Below are 14,780 nucleotides of genomic sequence, written 5' to 3'. Positions count from 1 at the left end.
AGTGGCGTCAGCCTAGCTCACAGCAACCTCAAACTCCTGGACTCAAGTGATCCTCTTGCCTCAGCCTCTCGAGTAGCTGGGACTATAGATAGGCACCACCACACCTGGCTGATTTTTCTATTTTTGGTAGAGACTGGGGTCTTGCTCTTGCTCAGGCTGGTCTCAAACTCCTGAGCTCAAGTGATCCTCCCACCTTGGCCTCCCAGAATCCTGGGGTTACAGGCATGAGCACTGTGCCCGGCCTAGAGCTGCCACTTAATTGTGCTGTTTTCTTCACCTCAGGGTCACTTTACCAAGCAAGCAAAATGCTGGGTTTAGGTGTGAGAAACAGAGTGGGAATGAGGAGAAAGATAATAGATACAGCTAGGTCTATGAATCCTCTTAATGGAGGGCCCAGCAGATCTGAGAGTTGGAAGAAGCGGTGTATACAGGAAATCTCTCGTGCATTACTTCACCATTGACCAATGAGGAGGGGAGCTAATGAACAAATGCATATGTATTTTGTCTCCCATGTTGTTTCCCCAAAGGATACCAAAGGAAGGGGTGAAGGCTGAACATGTATAAAATGACAGCTGTCCACCTTTTCTACTACACCAGACTCTGTAGAAGGATCCTAGAAATCAATATTTGCAAGAAGCCCAATTGGCGATTCCCATGCACACTAAAGTTTGCAAAACACTGAATGAAGGCATTTTCAGAAGGAACTTACATTATAAGAGAATCAGAGATTACAATTCTGCTCACTGGGATGTCCCCGGTGGCACACGGAAAAGCAGCACGTGAAGAATGGATTCTCTTCCCTCTCTGGCCTGTCCGCAGGTTCACCCAGCATGTGTACGTGGACTTCCTTCTTGGTCTCTAAGGAAGACAACTTCTCTCCTCCTAACGAAGACTCCACCCCTTTCCCCAGGAGAAGGCTTTGCTTCTGGGTTCCTTCCTGCATCCTGTTGTCTAGAGCTGGGTCCTGGGCTTCAGCTGGCAGGGCGCTGATGTTCACTTCCTGCCGGCCCAGCGAGCTCCCGGGAATAACTGGCATCTAGAGCTCAGAGCAAGGATGAGGGTGGTGAACCTTCCAGTTTTTAACTCAGCTGGAAGAGTGAAGGCTGCGGAATCTGCTCATTCCTTTATTAGGCGACGTCTTAAGCACATCTTAGGGGAAAAAACCCAAAAAGTTTCTGGAAGCAATAAGTATAAATGTGTGTCTGAAAAGATGCCCCTGGCCCCACTGTCTGCATGGCTCTAGACTTGTCTATTTATTTATTTATTTATTGAGACAGCGTCTCGCTTTGTTGCCCAGGCTAGAGTGAGTGCCGTGGCGTCAGCCTAGCTCACAGCAGCCTCAATCTCCTGGGCTCAAGCAATCCTCCGGCCTCAGCCTCCCGGCCTCAGCCTCCCGAGTAGCTGGGACTACAGGCATGTGCCACCATGCCCAGCTGATTTTTTCTATATATATTAGTTGGCCAATTAATTTCTTTCTATTTATAGTTAAGAGAGGGTCTCGCTCTTGCTCAGGCTGGTTTCAAACTCCTGACCTTGAGCTATTGACCCGCCTCAGCCTCCCAGAGAGCTAGGATTACAGGCGTGAGCCACCGCGCCCGGCTTTGCCCATTTTTTAATTGAATGTTTGTCTTTTTGTTGTTGAGTTGTAAGAATTCTTTTTTTTGAGACGGAGTCTCACTTTGTTGACCAGGCTAGAGTGAGTGCTGTGGCATCAGCCTAGCTCACAGCAACCTCAAACTCCTGGGCTCAAGCAATCCTGCTGCCTCAGCCTCCCGAGTAGCTGGGACTACAGGCATGCACCACCATGCCTGGCTGAATTTTTTCTATATATATTAGTTGGCCAATTAATTTCTTTCTGTTTATAGTAGAGACGGGTCTCGCTCATGCTCAGGCTGGTTTTAAACTCCTGACCTTGAGGAATCCGCCCGCTCAGGATTGCTTGAGCCCAGGAGTTTGAGGTTGCTGTGAGCTAGGCTGACACCATGGCACTCACTCTAGCCTGAGCAACAAAGCGAGACTCTGTCTCAAAAAAAAAAAAAAAAAGATGATGCTCCATAAATGTACACCAAATGAATGGCTGCATTTATTTGTCATTACACTTTTTGTATCACTCCCCAGCACCTGTCCCTGTGTATAGCATGGACCAGGCCATTCTCAACAAAAATAAATACCTCATGAATAAATGAAGGAAAAAAGAGAGAAAAAACAAGCCTGGTATAATGGGATTTTCCCCCAATACATAAGATTGCAGGAAACTTATTTTTCTTTTAAATTAAATTTTACATTTTGAGATAATTCACATGCATATGTAGGAAACAATACAGAGATCCTGTGTGCCCTTGATCCAGTTTTCCTCCTGGATAACTATAGAGCAATGTCACCACCGGGATGCTGGCACCATGCAGACAACACAGACAGTTGCAGCACCGCTGTGCCCGCCATGGTGCTGGTCACAGCCACACCCACTTCCCTCTGTCTCCCCCTTCCTCTGGAGCAAAGGACCCTCTCCAGGATCAAGCCCTTCATTCAGTTGCTATGTGCTTTCGTCTCCTTTTACCAGGAACCATCCTTAGACTTTCCTTGTCTTTCACGACCTTGACATTGTTGAAGAGCACAGTCCACTTACCTTGTAGAATGTCTCTCATTTTGGGTTTGCTGGTGTTTCTCACAATTTATGAATTTGGAGCAGAAATGCCTCGAAGGTGGCACTGCATCTTTCTTACTGCATTATAGATACACCATGTTAGCGTGCCGTAACTGATGGTAATGACTTTTACCACTTAGTTAAGATGCTCTCTGCCAGGTTCACCACTAAGTTAAATAATAAGCATTGTGTACTCGTTAACTAACAAATATTTAATTAGTATTTTGTAGGGCAGTACTTTGAGACTTCTCCCGTAAGGCAGAGCTTTCCATTCTCCCCCATTTATGTATTTATGTATGTATTTATACTGTATCCATGAACTCATGGATTCCTAGTTTATGCAAAAGGTTTCAATTTTTGTAACTATCATTGTTTATTTTAATGCTCGGATTTTCCTAGATTTGCCCAATGGGAACCTGAACAAATCTAGGAAAACAAATTTGCCCAATGGGAACTCGAACAAATCTAGGAAAGGACAAGCTGGCTTCTGTGTCGTTTTTTTTTTTTTTTCTGAGACAGAGTCTCACTTTGTGCCCAGGCTAGAGTGAGTGCCATGGCGTCAGCCTAGCTCACAGCAACCTCAATCTCCTGGGCTCAAGCGATCCTGCTGCCTCAGCCTCCCGAGTAGCTGGGACTACAGGCATGCGCCACCATGCCCGGCTAATTTTTTTTCTATATATTTTTAGTTGGTCAATTAATTTCTTTCTATTTTTAGTAGAGATGGGGTCTCGTTCAGGCTGGTTTCGAACTTCTGAGCTCGAGCGATCCGCCCGCCTCGGCCTCCCAGAGTGCTAGGATTATAGGTGTGAGCCACCGCAGCCGGCCTTCTGTGTTGTTTTGACATTTCACTTTCATTCTACCCAGACATCCTTACTTTTTGATGCAAGAAGCAATAGAAGCCAGGCATGGTGGTGCGCACCTGTAGTCTCAGCTACTCAGGAGGCTGAGGTGGGAGGACCACTTGAGGCGGCAGTGAGGTATGACTGTGCCACTTCACTCCAGCCTGGGTGACAGAGCAAGACCTGGTTTCTAAAAAAAGAAAAGGAAAAAAGAAGAAAAAGTAATAGACACCCGATATCTATACATATTAAAAGTCACAATTGCGGCCTAGCTCCAGTCCAATACCACAGAGTCCATGCCAGCCCCCCTTTCCGTGTCTGTGGCTCTCACAGTGGGAAATCTGACTCCCATCATCCTTAATGTGCTCACTTAGTTCCTAGATCCCCCCTTCCCAGCGGGGGAACACGCCAGCCCCCACTTCCTCTGCCTTATGGACCCATAGAAAACTCAGTCCTGACAAAGGCGAAAGAGAGAAGAAGGAAACTACCTCTTTTTATATTTTGTTCAGGAAAGTTTTCTCAGTTCCAATGCTTTAAAAATATTCATGTCTCTTTTCCATTACATTTTAAAGTTTTGTTTTACTATTTCGTCCTTCCCCGCTTGGAATTACTATTGTTCTATGTTGTAAGGGAGAGATCCATTTTCCATCTTAACTCTTGTTTGTAAAGATAACTAGTTTTCTATCTCCAGTTTCTGAACAATGCCTCCTTTCTCCAGTGACCTAGCAAACCCTGTCTGTCATTTATCAAAGTTCCATACAAAGCATGGGTCTGTTTCTGGGTTATTCAATTTGCCCACCCCTGCCCCAATACCTCCTGTTATTAAGTACTGTGGCTTCCTAATAAGTTCTGATCCCTGGTTGGACAAGCGTCCCTCCCTGCTTTTCTTTATACAGAAAAGTCTTGACTATCTGTTTCTTACACTTCCTTGTAAGTTTTAGAATAATCATTAAAGGTTACATGACAAGTTCTACTGAAATTATTTAGATTGCATCAAATTCACAGATCAGTTTGGGGAGAATGGATGTCTCTACAATATCAAGTGTTTCTATTCATGAACATGATATTTCTATTTATTTAGGATTTTAAAAAATACTATCATAGCCGGGCGAGGTGGCTCACGCCTGTAATCCTAGCACTCTGGGAGGCCGAGGCGGGTGGATTGCTCAAGGTCAGGAGTTCAAAACCAGCCTGAGCGAGACCCCATCTCTACTATAAAAAAATAGAAAGAAATTAATTGACCAACTAATATATATGTAAAAAATTAGCTGGGCATGGTGGTGCATGCCTGTAGTCCCAGCTACTCGGGAGGCTGAGGCAGGAGGATCGCTTGAGCCCAGGAGTTTGAGGTTGCTGTGAGCGAGGCTGACGCCACAGCACTCACTCTAGCCTGGGCAACAAAGCAAGACTCTCTCAAAAAAAAAAAAAATACTATCATAAATAAAATTTCAGAATTTTCCCTATAGTCATTCTGCACTTTTTGGCATTACATTTATTCTTTTTTTTTTTTTTTGAGACAGAGTCTCACTTTGTTGCCCAGGCTAGAGTGAGTGCCGTGGTGTCAGCCTAGCTCACAGCAACCTCAGACTCTTGGGCTCAAGCAATCCTTTTGCCTCAGCCTCCCGAGTAGCTGGGACTACAGGCATGGGCCACCATGTCCGGCTAATTTTTTTTTGACATATATATTTTTAGTTGGTCAATTAATTTCTTTCTATTTTTGGTAGAGGCAGGGTCTGGCTCAGGCTGGTTCGGAACCTTTGACCTTGAGTGATCTGCCCGCCTCGACCTCCCAGAGTGCTAGGATTATGGGCGTGAGCCACCATGCCCGGCCTACATTTATTCTTGATGTTCTATACAAATTATCGTAAATGGTATCTTTTAAAAATGACATTTTCTAGTTATACCATCAATGTTTTGTACTTTAATTATAAACCAGTACTTGCTAAACTATTTTAATGAAAATTATGATATCATCTGCAAATAATGACAGTTTTATTTCCTCCTGTCTAATTTTTGTATATTTAATTACTTCTTTCTTGTCTTATTGTGCTGTCTAGGACCTCTAATAGAATTCAGAATAGAAGGGGTGATCATGAACATCCTTATGTTACTCCTTCTTGTAGACTGAATTGTGTCCTCACCAGATTCCTGTGTTGAAGCTCTAACCCCCAAAGTGAGTGAGTGTATCTGGAGATAGGGTCTTTAGGAGGTAATTCAAGTTGAATGAGGTAATAATGATGCCGCAGTAATACAACAGGACTGTGGCCTTAGAAGGAGGAGGAGGAGGAGGAGGAGGAGGAGAAGAAACATCTCCCCTGGTCTCTCTCTCTGTCTTGTGAGGAGACAAGGAGAAGGCTGCCGTCTGCAGGCCACGAAGAGAGCCCTCACCAGGAACCAAATCAGCCAGCATTTTGATCGTGGACCTCCCAGACTCCAAAACTGTTAGAAAATAAATGTCTGCTGTTTGAGCTACCCAGATTGTAATATTTTGTTATGGCAGCCTAGCACTTCTGATTTCAAGGAGAATGATTCTAATGTTTCTCCTTTCAGAATGATGCTTTCTGTAGAGTTTTAAGTTAATGTAATTTTTTAAATTGAGGCTAAATTTATATACAACAAAATATACAAGTCATAAGTGTATAGCTTCATAATTTTTTACATGTCTTTACATATCTGTTCACTTGTGTAATGGAAGCAGGTCGAGATACAGAACATTTGCAATACTCCAGAAGGTACTCTCAGGTACCTCCTAGTAAGTACCCAAAGAGTAACAATTATTCTCACCTCTATCCCATAGATCACTTTTGTTTGTTTTTATTTTGTTTGTTTGTTTGTTTGTTTGTTTGAGACAGAGTCTCACTGTATTGCCCAGGCTAGAGTGAGTGCCGTGGCGTCAGCTTAGCTTACAGCAACCTCAAATTCCTGGGCTCAACTGATCCTCCTGCCTCAGCCTCCTGAGTAGCTGGGACTACAGGCATTCGCCACCATGCCCGGCTCATTTTTTCTACATATGTATTACTTGGCCAATTAATTTCTTTCTATTTTTAGTAGAGACGGGATCTCGCTCTTGCTCAGGCTGCTTTTGAAATCTTGACCTCAAGCAATCCGCCCGCCTCGGCCTCCCAGAGTGCTAGGATTACAGGCGTGAGCCACTGCGCCCAGCCTACTTTTGTTTGTTTTTAAATGTGATATAAATTAAATAAGTAATAGTAAAAATAATAAAAGCTACTCTTTACCTCTGATTTCTGTAACTCAATATTATGTGTGATTACATCTGTGAAATTAATTCATGTTATTGTGGGTAGCAGTATTTTGTTCTTGTTTATTGCTTTTTAGTATTCTGTTTTATAAATAGAGCCAAATTTACTTTACCCATTTGGCTGATGATGGAAATTAGCATTATTTAAATATAGAACTATTGGCCAGGTATAGTGGCTCACGCCTGTAATTCTAGCACTCTGGGAGGCCGAGGCAGGTAGATCGCTCAAGGTCAGGAGTTCGAAACCAGCCTGAGCAAGAGCAAGACCCCGTCTCTACTATAAATAGAAAGAAATTAATTGGCCAACTAAAAATACATAGAAAAAAATGAGCTGGGCATGGTGGTGCATGCCTGTAGTCCCAGCTACTTGGGAGGCTGAGGCAGAAGGATCGCTTAAACCCAGGAGTTTGAGGTTGCTGTAGGCTAGGCTGACACCATGGCACTCTAGCCCAGGCAACAGAGTGAGACTCTGTCTCTAAGTAAGTAAGTAAATAAATAAATATTAAAATAAAGCTGCCATGTACATTCTTTTACAGATCTTTTGGTGAACACACATGCATGCACTGATTTTTGTTAAGCATGTTATCTATCAGTGGAATTGATCAGGTCACAGAGTGTGGGTACATTTATTTCTACGAGGTCCTTCAAACATTTACCCAAAGTGGTTCTACTAATTTACACTCTCACCAGCAATGTATGAGAGTTCCAGTTGTTCAAATCCTCACCAATATCTTTTATCGTCAATCTTTTTTTTTTAACGGAGACAGGGTCTCGCTCTGTTGCCGAGGATAGAGTGCAGTGGTGTCATCACAGCTCACAGCAACCTCAGTCTCCTGGGCTCAAGCGATCCTCCTGCCTTCCAAGTAGCTGAGACTACAGGCATGCGCCACCATGCCTGGCTAATTTTTTAAAAAAATTTTTGTAGAAATAGGGGTGCTATGTTGCTCAGGCTGGTGTTGAACTCCTGCCTTCAGTGGTCCTCCCACCTCGGCCTCCCAAAGTGCTAGGATTACAGGCGTGAGTCACTGCGCCTGGCCTGAAAGGTTTTATTTATTTATTTAATGTTCCTGAGAGGAACAGGTCCGTCTCCATGAGTGGAGAAAGACCATGAAAGGTTTTTTTAAAAAATCATTTATAGGTGTCAGATATTGTCTAATGATTTTCCTGCATGTATTGATAGAGTGATTTTTTTTCTTCTTTAGTCTGTTGATTTGATGGATTACCTTCAATTGATTTTCCAATGTTGAACCACCCTTGCATATCTGGGGTAATAATCCTGGGTCATGATGTATAACTGTTTTTATACATTATTGGATTAAATTTGCTAACATTTTGTTGAGAATTTCTGTGGCTACATTCATGAGTGATATTGGTCTGTAGTTTTCTTTGCTTGTAAAGTCGTCTGGTTTTAGTATCAGGGTAATGGTGGTCTCATAGAATAAGTTAAGAAGTAGTCCCTCAGCTTCTATCTTCTTCTTTTTTTTTTTTTGAGACAGAGTCTCACTTTGTTGCCCAGGCTAGAGTGAGTGCCGTGGCGTCAGCCTAGCTCACAGCAACCTCAAACTCCTGGGCTCAAGCGATCCTGCTGCCTCAGCCTCCCGAGTAGCTGGGACTACAGGCATGTGCCACCATGCCCGGCTAATTTTTTCTATATATATACTAGTTGGTCAATTAATTTCTTTCTATTTATAGTAGAGACGGGTTCTCGCTCTTGCTCAGGCTGGTTTTGAACTGCTGCAATCCGCCCGCCTCGGCCTCCCAGAGTGCTAGGATTACAGGCGTGAGCCACCGCACCCGGCCTAGGTTCTATCTTTTGAAGGAGATTGTAGAGAATTTGTATAATTTTTCCTTAAATGTTTGGTAAAATGCATCCAGGCCTGGTATTTTCTGTTTGGGAATGTTATTAATTATTGATTCAATATCTTTAATAGATGTAAATTTATCCAGATCATCTATTTCTTCTTGGGTAAGTTTTGTCAAATTGTGTCTTTCAAGGAATTGTCCGTTTCATCTAGGTTATTGCATTTATGGGCATTGAATTGTTCATAGTATTCCTTGATTATCTTTTTGATGTACATGGGATCTGTACTGATGTTCCCTCTATCATTTCTAATATTAATAATTTGTGTCCTCTATCTTTTTTCTAAGAAAATAATTTATTATAATTTTATATAATTATTAAAAATATAATTTATAATAATAAATTATTATCAAGTTTTGAGACAGGGTCTTGCTCTATTGCCTGGACTAGAGTACAGTGGTGTTATCATAGCTCACTGCAACCTCAAATTCCTGGGCTCAGGCAATCCTCCTGCCTTAGCCTCCTGAGTGGCTGGTGCACACCACCACGCCTAGCAAATTTTCTAATTTCTTATACAGACAGGGTCTTGCTTTGTTGCTTAGGGTGGTTTTGAACTCCTGACTTCAAGCAATCCTCCTGCGTTGGCCTCTCAAAGTGCTCGGATTACAGGCGTGAGCCACCGTGCCCAGCGTATTCATTATTTTTTTTAACTTTTTAAAAATTTAATTTAATTTACTTTTTTTTTTTTTTTTAAGAGAGGGGGATCTTACTCTGTTGCCCGGGCTGGAGTGCAATGTCTACTCACAGACACGATCCTACTACCGATCAGCCCAAGGGTTTTGATCTGCTCCTCTTGCGACCTGGGTTGGTTCTCCCCTCCTAAGGTAACCTGGTCATCCTCCAGGCCTCATATTGATGCTGAATGTAGTGGGACACCTATCTGCATAGTTCTACAACCCAGAACTCCTAGGCTCTGTGATCCTGCCTCAGCCCTCCGAGTAGCTGGGACTACCAGTGTGCACCACCAGCCCCAGCAGATGTTATTTATTTTTTTCAAAGAGTTGGCTTTTTGTTTTGTTGATTTTCCCTATTGATTTCCTTTTTTTACTCTCATTGATTTCTGCTCTAATTTTTATTATTTCTTTTTATTTGCTTACTTTGGATTTAATTTACTCTTCTTTTTCTAGTTTCCTACGTTGAAAGCCTAGGTTATTGATTTTAGATTCCTTTTCTTTTCTAATATATGCATGCAATGCCATAAATTTCCTCTAAGCACCACTTTTGCTGCATTCCACAAATTTTGATGGGTTGTGTTTTCATTTTCATTTAGTTCAAAATATTTCAAAATTTCTCTTGAGATGTCTTCTTTGACTCATGTTTTATTTAGAAATGTATTGTTTAATCTCCAAGAATTTGGGATTTTCCAGCTATCTTTCTGTTGTTTTTTTTCTGCTTTAATTCCACTGTGGTCTGAGAGCATACTTTGCATCATTTCCTTTGTTTTTTTTTCCCTGAGACAGGGTCTTGCTCTGTCACCCAAGCTGGAATGTAGTGGTGAGATCATAGCTCACTGCAGCCTCCAACTCCTGGGCTCAGTGATCCTCCCACCTCAGCCTCCTGAAGTGCTGGGACTACAGGCATACGCCACCACACCTGGCTAATTTTTTAAGATTTTGTAGAGATAGGGTCTTGCTTTGTTGTTCAGGCTGGTCTCCAACTCCTCGCCTCAGGCAATCCTGTTACCTCTTCCTCCCAAAATGCTGGGATTATAGGCATCAGACATCATGCCTGGCTCATTTCCATTTATTAAAATTTGTCAGGGTTTTTTTTGTGGCCCATCTCGGTGAATGTTGCATGCGAACTTGAGGAGAATGTACACTCTGCATTGTTGAATGCAGTCATCCACATATATCAGTTTTATACAATTGATTGATGGTGTTGTTAAGTTCAGCTATGTGCTTACTGATTCTCTGCCTGCTGGATTTGTCCATTTCTGATGGAGGGATATTGAAGTCTCCAAGTACAATAGTGGATTCACCTATTTCTCTTTGCAGGTCTATCTGTTTTTGCCTCATGTATTTTGATTCTCTGTTGTTAGGTGCACACACATTGTTAGTACGTCTTCTTGAGAATTAATCCCTTTATCAATATGCAATGCTCCTCTTTATCCCCGATAACTTTCCTTGCTCCGAAGTCTGCTTGGTCTGAAATTAATATAGCTACTCCTGCTTTCTTTTGATTAGTGTCACCATGGTATATCTTTCTCTGTCCTTTTATATTTTATTTTTTTAGAGACAGGCTCTTGCCATGTTGCCCAGACTGGGGGAAAGTGGCTATTCACAGGCATGATCAATGTGCAGTACAGCCTCCAACTCCTGGGCTCAAGCAATCCCCCTGCCTCAGCTTCTGGAGTAGCTGGGACTGAGGTATGCATGCCTTTTACTTTTAATCTACATGTGTCTTGGCCAGGTGGGGTGGCTCAGGCCTGTAATCCCAGTGCTTTGGGAGGCAGAGGCGGGAGGATCACTTGAGTCTAGGAGTTTGAGACCAGCCTAGGCAACACAGTAAGACCCTATCTGTACAAAAAATTTTTAAAAAATTGGCCGGGCGCGGTGGCTCACGCCTGTAATCCTAGCACTCTGGGAGGCCGAGGCGGGCCGATTACTCCAGGTCAGGAGTTCGAGACCAGCCTGAGCAAGAGTAAGACCCCGTCTCTACTATAAATAGAAAGAAATTAATTGGCCAACCAATATATATAGAAAAAATTAGCCGGGCATGGTGGCACATGACTGTAGTCCCAGCTACTCGGGAGGCTTAGGCAGCAGGATTGCTTGAGCCCAGGAGTTTGAGGTTGCTGTGAGCTAGGCTGACGCCACGGCACTCACTCTAGCCTGGGAAAACAAAGCAAGACTCTGTCTCAAAAAAAAAAAAAAAAAGAATAAGAAAAGTAATAGTTTTCGTTTTACCTTTACTCATTCCTTCTTAGTCAAGACTAAGAAGCCAACATTTTTCTGTTACTACAGACGGAGCATCCTGAATCTGAAAATCTGAAATCTGAAATGCTCCAAAATCCAAAACATTTTGAGCACCAATAGATACGATAGACACAGGTGAAAATTTCACTCCTGACCTCATGTGACAAGTTGCAGTCAACACTCAGCCACACGGGTTATTCAGTGTCCCCAAGAGAAAAATAAAATTACTTTCAGGTTATGTGTATAAGGTGTATGTGAAACATGAACATGAATGAATTTCATGTTTGAACTTGAGTCCATCCCCAAGGTAACTCATTATATATATATGCAAGTATTTTATTATTTTTATTTATTTATTTATTTGATGGAGAGTCTCACTCTGTTGCCCCAGTTAGAGTGCCATGGTGTCAGCCTAGCTCACAGCAACCTCAAACTCCTGGGCTCAAGCCATCCTTCTGCCTCAGCCTCCTGAGAAGCTGGGATTATAGGCATGCACCACCATGACCGGCTAATGTATTTTTAGTTGGCCAATTAATTTTTTTCTATTTTTAGTAGAGACAGGGTCTTGCTCTTGCTCAGGATGGTTTCGAACTCCTGACCTTGAGCACTCCATCTGCTTTGGCCTCCCAGAGTGCTGGGATTACAGGAGTGAGCCACCACGCTGGGCCATATGCAAACATTTTAAAATCTGAAATAATCTGAAATCCAGAATATTTCTGGTTCCCAAGCATTTTGGGAAAGAGATACTCAACCTGTATTAGCTGAATCTCAAACTTTATTTGGATTTTACTACTTATATTAGGCTGTGCAGCCTGTCATAACAGAATACCAAGACCGGGTGGCTTAAACAGCAGAAATTTATTTTCTCACATGTGTTTTGTATATGTTCAAATGTACACTCACACTTCTCGCATGCACATTTTCTAACATGTACCCAAAATGTATTTTGGAGGCTGGAAGTTCAAGGTCAAGGTCCCAGCAGAATTGATGTCTGGTGAGGCCTTTCTTCCTGGCTTGCAGATGGCCTCCTTCTTGCTGTGTCCTCACATGGCCTTTCTTCTATGCCAGGGGCTGTGGGAAGAAATATCTCTAGAGTCTCTTTCTCTTATAAGGACACCAGCCCTGTTGGATTAGTGGCCCACCCTTATGACCTCATTTAACCTTAATTTCCTCCCTGAACTCCTTATCTCTAGATACAGTTGCCTTGGGGGTTAGGGCTTAAACAAATTTTGGGGGGGTACACAATTCAGTTCATAGCACCAGTTTTTTCTTTTCTTTTCTCTTTTCTTTTCTTTTCTTTTCTTTTCTTTTCTTTTCTTTTCTTTTCTTTTCTTTTCTTTTCTTTTCTTTTCTTTTCTTTTCTAGACAGCATCTCACTCTGTTGCCCAGGCTAGAGTGCTGTGGCGTTGGCCTAACTCACAGCAACCTCCAACTCCTGGGCTCAAGTAATCCTCCTGCCTCAGCCTCCCGAGTAGCTGGGACTACAGGCATGCGCTACCGTGCCCGGCTGATTTTTTCTATATATATTAGTTGGCCAATTAATTTCTTTCTATTTATAGTAGAGACGGGGTCTCACTCTTGCTCAGGCTGGTTTCGAACTCCTGACCTGGAGCGATCTGCCTGCCTCAGCCTCCTAGAGTGCTGGGATTACAGGCGTGAGCCACCGCGCCCGGCCCATTCTTTCTGTCTTGTTCGTAATGCATTGTAGGACCCTGCGGCTTTGTGAGGGGAAAGGCTATGTCTCATAGTTGCTGCTGGCACACAGTAGGTACTTGTTTGCTGCAAGTATCAGGTACTAATTTGGAGAAGTGAGAAGGAGGATTCGTTGGAAGGAGACAGGTGTCCCAGGGAATGCAAGGCGGGAAGTATGCCAAAGCCTCTTCAGGGCTCAGAAGTGGGACGGGAAGGCAGGCAGGTGCGCGGCAGGTCTCAGCCTCAGCGCTGCCTCTCTCACTTCTGAGTTCTCGGCTTCTCCTCCCCTTCGCGTGGTCTCCCTGCTTCTGCTCCCCGGGGTAGACAAGAGCTGGTTTCAAATCACCCTCAGAGATCACCTGGCTCTGTGTGAAATCCCCCCGGCCCTGAAAAATAGCTTCAGGAGAGAGGAGCTGATTCCCGAACACTGCAGTTGGCCGGCTGCAGGCTCTTGGGAGGAAGAGCGTGTGTGGAGGAAGGGTGGCTGCCGGGGCCCCACTCTGGGAGGGGAGGGGAGTGGTTGACCTTGGACCCTTGTCACAATACAAGATGTGCCTCACTTCTGTGTTACTCTTGTCTGGCTATTCCTTGGAATGGCAGTATGTCTTTTTTTTAGACAGAGTCTCACTCTGTTGCCCAGGCTAGAGTGAGTGCCATGGTGTCAGCCTAGGTCACAGCAACCTCAAACTCCTGGGCTCAAGCAATCCTCCTGACTCAGCCTCCCGAGTAGCTGGGACTACAGGCATGCACCACCATGCCCGGCTAATTTTTCTATATATTTTTATTGGCCAATTAATTTGTTTCTATTTTTAGTAGAGATGGGGGTCTCGCTGTTGCTCAGGCTGGTTTCGAACTTCTGACCTCGAAGGATCCACCCGCCTCGGCCTCCCAGAGTGCTAGGATTACAGGTGTGAGCCACCGTGCCTGGCCAATTTTTTCTATATATATTTTAGTTGGCCAATTAATTTCTATTTTTAGTAGAGATGGTGTCTAGCTTGCTCTTGCTCAGGCTGGTTTCGAACTCTTGACCTTCAGCAATCCACCTGCCTCGGCCGCCCAGAGTGCTAGGATAACAGGCGTGAGCCATTGTGCCCGGCCTGGAATGGCAATATGTCCTTAATGTGAGTGACTAGACTTTCGTTGTTTCTGCTGTTCAGCATTCCTTCTTTTGTTAACTTCATCCAGTTTTTCCGTACAGCAGCCACCCATGTCCGTCCGCATGGCTCCGGCTGCTAACCGCTCCAGGAGAGGGCACCGGCCCAGCCTTAAGTGAATGGCACATCCAGTGACTTTGGTCTGAGAGACTGGTTGGAGGATGGGCATGTGATCTCTCACCGTGGTCTGGTGGGAGTTAGACCTGAGATTTTGTTTGCATTGCTGGAGCCTGGAGGTGCTGGGGGCTGTCACGTAGAAAGATCTCTCTAGAAGGGCAGCCAGCAAAGAAGGGATCAGGGTAAAGACGGAGAGAGGCCGGACGTGGTGGCTCACGCCTGTAATCCTAGCACTCTGGGAGGCCAAGGCAGGCGGATTGCTCGAGGTCAGGAGTTCGAAAGCAGCCTGAGCGAGAGCG

Source organism: Microcebus murinus, chromosome 4 (genome assembly GCF_040939455.1).
Source record: "Microcebus murinus isolate Inina chromosome 4, M.murinus_Inina_mat1.0, whole genome shotgun sequence".
Taxonomy (NCBI): domain Eukaryota; kingdom Metazoa; phylum Chordata; class Mammalia; order Primates; family Cheirogaleidae; genus Microcebus; species Microcebus murinus.
Note: the sequence above shows the minus strand (reverse complement) of the source record.